At 34.5% G+C, this 12,500-nt stretch overlaps 1 long non-coding RNA gene across 2 annotated transcripts in view; it reads right to left on the reverse strand.

Moving 5' to 3' along the window:
• The window catches only part of LOC145242060 (uncharacterized), a 315,387-nt gene that overhangs the window by 38,033 nt on the left and 264,854 nt on the right, over positions 1 to 12,500 (reverse strand). The gene's annotated exons all lie outside the window — the stretch shown is intronic.

A 12,500-nucleotide genomic window follows, 5' to 3' on the forward strand; every position in this document is an offset into this window, starting at 1 on the left:
CTTAAATTTAAAAAAAATGATTATTGCTCAGCCTCCCACCCTTTTTTATACAACACTTTATTAAAAAGATTTTTTAAAGAGTGAGGGGGTCCTTGAAAACAATACGGCATGAAGCCAAAAAGGATTGTGGTGTGGGGGAAAGAATGGGGATCGGGGGTCATCCAATTTTGTCTATTCCCTAAGCTAATTTATCACTGACCATAATACCTCATTCACTCTGTGGACCTAATCTTTTGAAATATCCCCACACGAATGAATATTTTTCAAAATTTTATTTACAAAAACATAATACACATTTTTTATTTACAAACAAAAAAAATACAATTTTTTATTGACAAAGAATCAACACATTTATGTACAAACATTGAAGAAAACAAAAATTAAGCATGAAAAGAAAAAGAAAAAATGTTGGGAGATGGGATATCACTAGGCCTTAAAAACACCCCAAAATAAAGAAAAATAGCAATAAGAAAAAAGGAATGAATTAAACAAAATGCTAACTATATTGTGTTAGTGAGGGCCCTCCCAACCCATTCTAGTTGATGAAGTACTTGCTGTTTTCCGGCTGTTGCTGAAAATAAGAAAGACACTTTCTAAGAGGGAGTGGGTAGTCTAAGGGCAAAAGAAACGTGGGGGGGGGTATGCGATGACCTCCAGAATAAGTACTATCAGGCTGAACCAAGGAAAAAATAATTATATCAGGGAAAGGGCATTCTGGAGGTATTCTAACACCTAAAATAAATGGGGGAATCTGACTCTGTCACACAATTAACTAAGGGACGTTTCTTTTTGTCTTTTGCTTTCAGGACCTAAGGTCGGCGAGTGCCATGTTTAGGCAGGGAATACATACTCAAACCTGTTGCGAACAAGTACGCATAAACTAGCGGTGTGAATCCACCTACGTTTGAATACCGCGAGAGGCATCCTCCTTCTATCACATCTGATTTTGATTTTAAGCTGGTGTTTAAAATACGAAATCAGATTGTAATTAGAAGGTGGCGATTCCCCACACCTTATTTCTATGCGTAAAACCCACACTACCAGTCTAGCTACGCCTAAGATCGCTAGGAACAACATTCGTTTCTCTCTGGGCCACAACAGATCCATGTTATAGACTACTGACTCCAAATCCAGGCACGTCACCCTTTCGAGTATGATGCAAGCCGTTACCCCGCTGACATACTTCCAGAATTCACGTGACCGGAGCAGTTGAAGAAAGCGTGTTCAACTGTTTCCATTTTATCCTCCAGGCAACGTAGGCAGAAGCGAAATCGAAATCATTTCTAATTTAAGTTCGCTTCTGCTTCCACTTTGTTAAAAAAAAAAAAGATCTGTTAAGTAAAGTCGATACATACAACTAGTAGATACAACTAGTCGATATAAGGAATTAAGAATAACACATATTTAATTTATTGAATGCCTGTCAGGTGTTGGCATGCAATATTTATTGATTTTTATATTTGTTGTAGTATGCCAGAAGGAAACTTCGTTTGTGAACAGCCAATACTTATTTAAATAATCAGGAAATTAAAAGTTTTGTTAATATCAGAATGTATTCATAAAATATTTAGAAAGGATTTCCTTAAAATGGGTTTATTCAACCTGCACAGACAAAAAAAATGCTATTTTGTATTTTTTTTTCCCCCACAGCATCAAAAATAAATAAATAAATACGATCTCCTAAGTGCTGGTGGAATTTCTTCAAGCATAGCATACAGATTCAGTTCAACCCTAACACTAATTCAAACTCAGTTGGGTTTCACACTAACAAAACAGCTACTTGTATACTAGATGAGAAAAAACATGATATCTATAATCCTTATGCAAACTCTTCCTTCGTTCAAAATGGCTACCTTATTCGGCAATGAGGTTAGTCATGATTCTTCTGTCACACGGCAGCATAATTACCTTGCACATTATTACAAACACACTGTTCACACTGCTAAATTAACAGAAATAGTATAATCTAAGAAAAGAGAAGTATATTTTAAGAAAAAAATTTTATACTAAAAAATTGGCATGATCTTACCCCAAAAATGATATTCTCCCTTAGCAATGTACTGCAATATTAAGCATTATGAAGGAATTTTATTATGCATCCCTCACCCCCAAATGATAGCAGTTAACTTTTATTTTTTTGTGCAGAATAACCAATATGATCTTCAATAATTTTTTTGACAACTAATGAACACCACAGTATAAAGTGAAGTAAATATCCTAAAAAGAAACCAGAATTTTCAAAATAAATCACCTGACATATCCAAATTTTTCTGAAGAAGTGTATCAAAATACTATTCCTACCACTTGTTTTAGAAACTTCTTTGAATTTTATATTTGCGAAAATAAAACCAAACTTATGTTTTAACTCTGTTAACTTTGTTCTAACAAAAGATAGAACCATTTCAAGTCGATTTCTAGGAGAGTGATGATCACGAATTTCATTGAAAGTTCTGGTATGATTACGTGAATAATTTTGAGCTTTATTTGTTTCTATATTAAACGTTAAAGTAAAACTTAAACAATCTTCTCGTATTCATATATTTTGTTTGATTTTTTAACAAATAATTCTTTTGATGACTATATATATAAAAAAGATTATGCAACATTGTAAATTACTTTGAGATCGTCCACAAAACTGTGTATATCTGGAAATGATTTCAAATCATCTCCAAAGCAAATCGCTATTCATTTTTGTAAATATGGTTGTAAATAAATGTATTCATAAATTGTAAAGAAGTCATCTATTATATAATCTCACCTGTCTGTTTAGTGTATGTATGTATGTATGTATGTATGTATGTTTGCCAAGGAAGGTGGCTAGTCTCCCTGAAGGATTAAAAACAAGACCTTCCAAAGGGCGAATGAACCCTTTTTCGGGGTCAACGGCCAACTAGCACCGTGTGTGTTTGTATGTATGTGTTGGGGTGGAGGAGGCTCCTGTAAGCCGTGGTGAAGGCAACCTTTCTAGGAGAAGCAAATATCTGATTTAAAAAACAATAAAGCGGAAGACCAGTACCCGCATTAAGCTGGTCTGCAGGTTAACTAGTTGCTGGCTATCTTGCTCTTGCTTGTTGCTAGATCTCAACATTTTGAACCGAGAGAGAGACTTAGCTGTCGTACAAAGCTAAGACTCTGTAACATCATCTGTGTATAGATACTCTCTCAGGCATTTGTCTATTAAAATGGTCCTGTGGCGATGAAAGTCATTTTTGGGCTCATGGACGTTTAAGTGTCTGAGGGAGTGGCATTCGTCTGACAAGACCTTTCAATCATCATCATGTATGTATGTATGTATGTATGTATGTATTATGTATGTATGTATGTCTGCCTAAATCTTTCGACAGAGGCGACGGATTTTCACAAGATTGATATCATTTTGAAGCTCGACATCTCGGACGAAAAATATGGAAAATTAACCAAAAACATTAATTCTTTCACCCATAACTGGGCAGTTTTCTACAAGGAGGGAGTCGATTTTTGCAAGCCATTTTTGCAAGTCATTGCATCGGTTAGATAGACTTTACCTAATTTTAATGTTCCAAACTTCCAGTCGCATCATGGAGTAGCGGTAAGACGTCTGATTTTCTTTCACTTTCTTTTCTGCCTTCGCGTCACAGGTTCAAGCCTGCTTCCCTACTACCATTTTTTTTCTTTTTTGCTCAACACACACCTCCAAATACCTGGGCAATGCCGGGCACCCAGGCTAGTCTAATATATAAAAGGCAAAATGGGCGTGGGCGTTTATGTATGTTCACGAAAGGCTTTTTCAGTGGGGGTTCTTTGCTAGTTGTATTTAAAACTCAAACTCATCAAGTGAAAAAAATTGATTGTCAGCTAATCAGATTTTAAACTCCTCGGCAAAGAATAAAAAAATACTGACTGTTGTGTACATGTTTGAAAATGTTTTACTGATATTGGTTGTTGCCATTTTACATAATGGTTAGAATGATGCAGTAATGAACCGGAAGACCAAAGAGTAATACCAAACAGTAAAAAAAGGCTAATGTATGGTTCCTTATTAAAAATCAGCATTATAAGGTAAAGATCAAGGGTAAGTGGTGTAATCCAGGGGAGGAATAATATTTGCTTGCTTAAAGGCAGGTGACATAGGAATATCAAATTCTCAAACGATCCCCAGTGGCTTATATACCCCCATTAGGGGAAATGACGCCATTAAGTTTTTGCAGTTTTTGCAGGGAGGTGTTGACATTCTCAGTGCTTAGTATTCCCAAATGGTTACCCTTGTGGTACTGACCAGGTTCGGCATTGCTCAACTTTTGTGATTTAATGTAAACCGGTGTGTCAACATGATTATATTGTAGTAAAAGAAGTGATGTACGTTGATGTAGTAGCTAATGAAAAAGGAGCCTTTGAGGTCGTCATCAACTACTATCTATCCATTTATTAATTTAATGTTTCACTAGTTGTATTCAGATACCTGTTGTCAAGTAATCTAGGTATTTCATACTCAACTCTTTATGTAATCCGCCATAGTAGATTGCTCTCTGTAGGGGAAATCGTAACTTATCTGACTAGTGTGTGTGTGTGTGTGTGTGTGTGTGTGTGTGTGTGTGTGTGTGTGTGTGTGTGTGTGTGTGTGTGTGTGTGTGTGTGTGTGTGTGTGTGTGTGTGTGTAGGGTTCACACGCTTGACAAGAAAAAGATGATGACTGGCAATTACTTTTGCGTCTGACGATCACGCATGAGTAATGCAGACTTTAGCCGTTTCTATGCAAATAAGACTATATCGGGCACATAAAATGAGTCCTGAAGGAAACGGGAGGTTGAGTTGGAAGAAGGCGTACTACGGAGACGAACACGTGCAACAGATTGTTTAAGTCAATTCGAAAAACTGAATGCAGAAAAGATCACACAACTTCATTGAAACTAATTTTCAAACTAGAAAACCTTTCAGTTATCTGCTATAAGTTCATTACTTTCTAAAATTTATCCACAATATGAGTACAGATAAAAAAAATCATACTTGACATTAGGTGTGTAAATCCCAAAATATCTTTCTAAACACATGCTTAAGACAAAAAAATAGTTAGTTAAATTATATTCTGCAGGGAACTCCACCTAAAGTTATGAGTTCAATTCCGAGTAAAGGAAGTAAACAAAGTGTAACTGAAAATAAATTTCAATTTTTTAAAAACTTCTATTCGCCCAAACATGGCATATTCCTCCTGAATTGCAAAGGGGCTATTGTGATAGGGGCCACATTTATAGGGAGAACAAACAGGGTATAAAGTTGGACGGCAAGATGTTTGTTCACATTACATTTAAATTTCTGCATGCTGATACAACTGGGGAAACAAGGAGCAAGAAAAGAATTCCAAATGTAAATAGTTTCAGAAAAGAAGCTATCAGAGTAAAGAAATCTTTTAGCACCTAATCATCTATATAGTGAAGGGGTGGAACTTTGCTGCTAGTTAAGCAGGTACAAGATAGTATGAAAATCATTTACTTAAGTGAAATAAATAATGAGTTCAATTAAAATTCCCATAAAGTTACAACTACAACAAAAAAAAGATGGGGAGTGCAGCATCCGAAACATTATGAAACAGTCTGATACATGTACCTATTGTCAGCAGCATTCACCATAGGAGAGAGTTTCATGGGGATATGAAGTTCAAAAGTGATCCCCAGTCGCATTTATATCCCAGTTAAGGAAGATTATGACGTTAAGTTTTTGCGGCTCTTGCAGGGAGGTGTCGATGTCCGCCTACATACAGCACCTAGTATTCCCAAATGGTTACCCATCTGGTACTGACCAGGCTCAACGTTGCCTAACTTTGGTGATCTGACGAGAGTACATAAATTATGGCCAATTGTCATCTAAAAAATATAAACAAGCACCGACTGAACAAAACAAAAAATACAAAATGTAAAAAAAAAAAAAAAAAAACTCTCACATTCAAAGGCGATTTTATCGAATTTTTACCTTTTGTAGGTAAATTGAATTTTGCGGCGTGTGCACATGTACAAATGTTTAAAATTAAAAAAAAAATGTTTTGGCCGATAATAAAGTTTGTTTTGTATTCATTTTTATTTTCTTTGATTTCACCACCTGAGTAAAATGTATATCAATTGATTGTTTATCTACAATTAATATCAATTGATTGTTTATCTACAATTAATATCAATTGATTGTTTATCTACAATTAATATCAATTGATTGTTTATCTACAATTAATATCAATTGATTGTTTATCTACAATTAATATCAATTGATTGTTTATCTACAATTAATATCAATTGATTGTTTATCTACAATTAATATCAATTGATTGTTTATCTACAATTAATATCAATTGATTGTTTATCTACAATTAATATCAATTGATTGTTTATCTACAATTAATATGAGAGTCATGTTTTTGCTTGTCCATTTCCCTGACTCTTTGTCTTCTATTTTATTTTTGTTTCTTGATTTTGTTTTAATGCAAATAAAACTTTTCTCGCTTATTTAATGCCAAATCGAACAATTTTAGTAAAGTTTAAAATGAATTTTAGAAAGTGAATCCTAGATTTACTTTCAGCAGCCTCGTAACTCTTCCTTTCTTTATTTTATCCTTTAGTCCTCATATTCCATGAGTGATGTTTCTGACACAAGGAAAAATTTACTATTCTCTGAATCAGAATTTATCCTATTCATCTCATACATATCATTGGCTGGTTTTTGACCTTGAAGTAGTATTTTGCTAATCTTAGCTCCTTACATCAAGTGGTTTCATGTCTTGTCTGGAGTGAGTATTTATTTATCCCTTTCGACACTGGATTTTTTCCTATCTTTTTTCCTATGTTATATATTAAGGATGAATGATACAAGTGATCTATGTGATTGTTCAACAATAAACATCTACATGATATATATATATATATATATATATATATATATATATATATATATATATATATATATATATATATATATATATTATTCCTGTTAAAAAAGGAAGATTGAGTTTTTTTTGTATTCATGGTAAACATTTAATGGAGGTTGAAAATATGCACAAAAAAAAGACCCTTGTTTCCGCTTTGAAAAGTGAAGGCGAAATCCGGTTGACTGACTCTACTCCCTTATTTAATTATTTTTTTTAACCTCCATTAAATGTTTTTCTTCCGCCCTTCTTTTTACAATGGATACAAAAAACTCAGTCTTCCTTTTTTAACAGCTGTAATAAAGTTGTGTACCTATAAAAAAATAATGAAATATATATATATATATATATATATATATATATATATATATATATATATATATATATATATATTTAGATAGATAGATAGATAGATAGATAGATATTACTATAATTATATTTTAATTTTAAAAAAAATTAATTAAAATTTTTTTTTTATTTATCATTTTTTTTTTAATTTTAATACTATCCATGTAAAATTCTCTAAAATAGATGTTTAACAACTAACATGAAAACCCCAACGTGGAGAGATTAAATCAACCCAATTCTGGGGTCAAGAGAATAACGTCCTCTGAAACTTAAAAGAGTAATATATCTTCAAAACTAAAGACTAAAGAGAAACATCTTTTCAGAAACAAGGATGCAGGAAATGTGGTGACGTGTAAACATCGAGTACACAAAAAATGTAGTGGAATCATTAGTAGATTGAGAGAGATGATAACCAGAAATGTAAGACAATGGAGACGGATGAGAACTCAGATAAACACAAAAAATATTTTAAACAAAGTTTTTGAGGTTGTTCGGAAGTTTTGTTATCTCATAATACCATTTGAGCTCAGGGGTGAGCAATCGCATGCAGAGAAATCATATGAAAATGATAGGATGGGTGTATAATGTGAGTCATAAAGAAAGGTTTAGATCTAATGAGCTTTGAAGAAGATGACAGGGAAATGTTGCAGAGCAGGAGACTTTGATGATGTGTGCACATTGAAAGAATGGATAGGATTTTGGGGTTAATTTATATCAAAACTCTTGGACTATCCACCCTTGCTTGAATTTTGTCTTTGACGATCAGGCGATTCCATCGTTTTTGATTTTATATATATATATATATATATATATATATATATATATATATATATATATGTATGTATATATATATATATATATATATATTTGTTGTCATCAACATACAGTCCTGTTTCGTTGTATCACAACTCATCAGTGCCGCTAGACTAGCACCTCTCCCAAGCCGTGGATTGAACCTAGAACCATCGCATTGTCAGTCAGCAGTTCTACTGATCGACCCACAGGAGCGGCGCCCGTAAATAATCTCGCCAAATGTCTATTTAAACAAACATCCGTCCATCACTTGTACAGTGCTATTGTCTCTATAATAATAAATACATAATCATGAACTAAAAATATCATATTTAAGTGTATTTTACGACCGGGCAACGCTAGGCGGCCTGCTAGTAAGTGTATAAAAATTGAGGTAGTAAGGTCAGCAGGAGACCAAAGAAAGTATGGAAGAGAAGTGATCATGGATTTGAGAGAATGGGTGAAGACTAGGGCTGTGACAAGACAATATTCTTTTCATTGTTTTGACTCTCGAGTATATATTCGATAAAGTTATACACAGATAACCACGTCACTCTATCTAAAAACATATAAGATATTAACTGAGATATACTCGAAGGTCAAAATAATGAAAAGAATATTCTCTTATCATAGCCCTAGTGATAACTAAAGACTCGGCCAGATATAGGTTAGCTTGCAAGTCGATTCGTAAAAGTCATCTAACGCATACCAGCACGTAATACAGCCGTTACACCGGATATGATCATGCAATAAATAAAAATCAAAATGAAATTTTTTTTATTTGAAGAAAGTTGGACAGTGTTTGAGTGAGAAAAAAAGATTTAGAAAGTTCTTTAGCTGTCGGCAGTAGCAGTTATCATCAGGTGAAAATAACTGATGCTGGAGCTAGGTACAGGAGAGAGAGAGAGAGGGAGGTAGAGAGAGAGAGAGAGAGAGAGAGAGACAGACAGACAGAGAGAGAGAGAGAGAGAGAGAGAAAGGGGCGTCTTTTTTATACTTGGAGAGTCACCACATCAAGGTCCAGAAGCCACTCAAGGATAAGGGCTAAGTGTTAGGTAGATCGTGAGACAAAATCAGTCACAGTGGAACTTTGATGGGGCTGAAATGGACGACTTAATAGGAATTTATTCACATTAGACTTGAAGATGACCATGTTTTATAGTCGGCTAGGAAGCAAATGAGTGCTATTGCATTCCATAAACGGACAGTTCTAGGAAAGAAACTCTGCTCATGGAATTTTCGTTTAGTTTTACACACAGATAGGGAATGAGGAAAGTTGTTGGTGGTTGTTTTATCTAGGTACATATTTGCTGTGAAAGTTTTATGAGGAGGGATCACAGACTGGAGCTCGGTCGAACACTTACCATAAAAAGTATCGATAGAGCAGAGACAGACTTGTAATATCTCTTCTGTTAGACAAAAGAAGTAGGTAGGTGAAAAAGTCATCTTCCATTAAAGTTCAAACTGTCAAGGCAGGAAAGGGTACTTTTTGGGGCTCCACCCCAGATGTGGCAACAGAACTCCATCTTAAGCCATATTTTATTCTTGTATAGGTAAAGGATTGCGTCAGGAATGGGATACTTTTTGGAGCGGTTGAACGATCCCACTATCTTTCCACTGATTTTGGCAACGGATCTAAGGTAATCAGATCTAATCTGAACGGATGTAATCAGAACGGATCTAATGTAATCTAATCAGGTCAGGGGTAAAGGTCAGTTTCAAGAGTTTTTCAAAGCTGGGTGCTTACATCGAGGTAAGAGCCATTTATTTCAACTAGGGCAAAGTGGGCATCTAAGCGTTGGTGGTGAAAAGACAGAAGTTTGGTTTGAGATGTATTAAAGGTAAGTAGTTATTTTTTAACTCATTGTACCACACACTCCAGGTCAGAGGAGAAAGAATCTGCAAGATCTTAATCTTTATCGGCCTTTGAAGTATCGTCTGCATAGATTTTGACGAATCAGTTTCTATGTAAGAAATGTAAGATAATATAGATGGATGAAAACTCAGATGTGGAGAAAATATATTTGGATGGTGAAGCTATTAAAGCTGTTGAGAAATGTTAATATCTTAGTGATACTATTGAAACACAAGATGGAGCAGGTGCTAGTGTGATTACAAGAGCTTAGAGTGGATGGATTAAGTTCAGGGAACTTTTAGCCATTACTAACTAACAGATTGTAACTACTGTCAGACAAAGGAAAAGTCTATCAGACATGTGTATGTAGCGTGATTGATTTTTAATTGTAAAGATGTAGAACAGTTAAGGTAGCAGATCCAGTTCAAATGGGAAAACCAAGGAAAATATAAGAGGAAGTAATGAGAATGAACTTAAGAGGAATAAATAAAGACCTGGCCAGAAATCGGTTAGTTTAGAAGTCGATGCATGCCAGCAGATAAAATGGACATTAAACCAAGTGTGATGATGTGTAAAAATCATTATGCATGTTTTGATAATTGTTACTTTGCCAATTTGGAGTGACAAATTCATTCTGTTATAAAATATATTTATTTCAAGTAAATTTAAATTGGTTTGGATTTTTTACCTTATAAAAAATACTAGTATTCAGCATATGTAGCATAGCATAAACCCAAACGTAGATTCCATGAACAAGCTTCTTTCTTAGAACTGCACGCCTGTGGAACTCTCTTCCGTTTGCATGCTTTCCAACTGACTAAAATTTGGTTGTCTTCAAGTCCAATGTAAACAAAGTCTTGATGAGCCGTCCCCTTAAGTAATCCAATTTACCAAATTTCCACTACTAATGATTACTACGATAATGCCCGATTGACTACTACAAACTCATTAACCCTTATCCTTGAGTGGCATCTGGGCCTTGATTAGTATGACTCCTATGAAAAAATTTAAAATTTGCTTTAATTTTGTACTTCGTCTTATCTGATGGTCACCCTATATGCTGAAATATACGGTCTTTTTTTGAATAAATTTATCATATATCGGTTGTATAAGACGACTGCTAAATCACGAAACCAATTTTGTTTAGCTTAGGCTAGATATTGCAACACCCGGTATCTTATGAAATACTAGTTTTTAAAAATGATTTTTTTAACTTTAAGAGTCATCTTATACGCCAGAATATACGGTATTTGAAAATACCTGTTTTAAAGATGTGAGGTTTGAGTAATTTTCCAGAATTCGCTAGATCTGAATTCCAGTATAAAATGAATTACAATAGACATAAATAGTAATCTTGACGAGACATTTAATCAACAAAAACATAAAACCTTTCATTCTTCTTTAGCTAACAGCTGAAACACTTATTTCCTTCTGCTGCATAAATTCTTGCTTTATACAATAAAATGCGCATTCCATTCGACTAATGACAATTAACACACTGGGCTTCTAAAACACTCTTTTCAAAAGGCGTAAAACCCCCAAGCAAACAACCCAGCAAATTAAACTGGCGGCAAGTCACTCGGCAACTAAAGTAAGCACCTCAAGGGATTTATCGACAAAGAATTACAGGAGGGAAGCCAAATCCATGCTGTGTGATGTTATAGAATAATCGAGATTTTCTTTTTCTACTGAGGGTTGGACAGTGTCCATTTCCTGCTATGTCTGGCTTTGGTCAGCACCGTCTTAGTGGACGATTGTTATTGCTACATTTAGCAAACCCTGCTGACAGCATTGAAAACTTATTCGATTTACTGGACTAGTGATATACCCTCGGGAGACGGTGGGGGACTGGTACAGTGACATCACAAATAGCATCATGCCTTCATTCAAAGCATCGTCTACTGTTTCACTCAAGGAAGTTAAAAAAAAAAAGGACATTATGGCACTTTCTTTACCGATACAGACAAATAAAAATAAAACAAATTTATATAGTTTATTGAAAATGTTACTATTTTTCTTTGTGTATTACTACAAAAGAATACATACATTTTCGACGCACCTAAAAGCAGATGTTCCCAAAAAACAATCCTGGGGAAGAACTTAAGATAGGTGTGTGCATCTTACATTGTTATTTATATAAACTAGCAAGGCTATCCGACGTTACCCGGGGTAAAATTTTAACATATTCCTATTAAAACTTCTATTTCTCTACATCTCTCTATCCATCTCTCTGTTTATCTTTCCCGCCTCCTATTTTACACCCACCTCTCCCCAGTCTTCTCTTTTTCCTCTTCCTAGCCCATTCCTTTCAAGCTGGACAGACACACACACACACACACACACACACACACACACACACACATCTCTCCTTTATATAACAGATTCTTCTTGGAATGAGTCGGCATTTTCTTTCCAAATTAATACATAACATTGAAAAACTGACAACACCAGACCCAGTTGACTCTCAGAGAATGAATAATTTTTCTAAATTTTAGATATTATTCATCCAGGGCAACACCGATCAAGAAAATACCAACTTTGTCGGTATTTGTTTTATTGTCTTAAACTTTTAGCTGCACATACAAACATACGCACAAAATTGCTGTTCATATTTTAGATACC

Source organism: Euprymna scolopes, chromosome 21 (assembly GCF_053919585.1).
Source record: "Euprymna scolopes isolate OS-2025 chromosome 21, ASM5391958v1, whole genome shotgun sequence".
NCBI classification, from domain to species: domain Eukaryota; kingdom Metazoa; phylum Mollusca; class Cephalopoda; order Sepiida; family Sepiolidae; genus Euprymna; species Euprymna scolopes.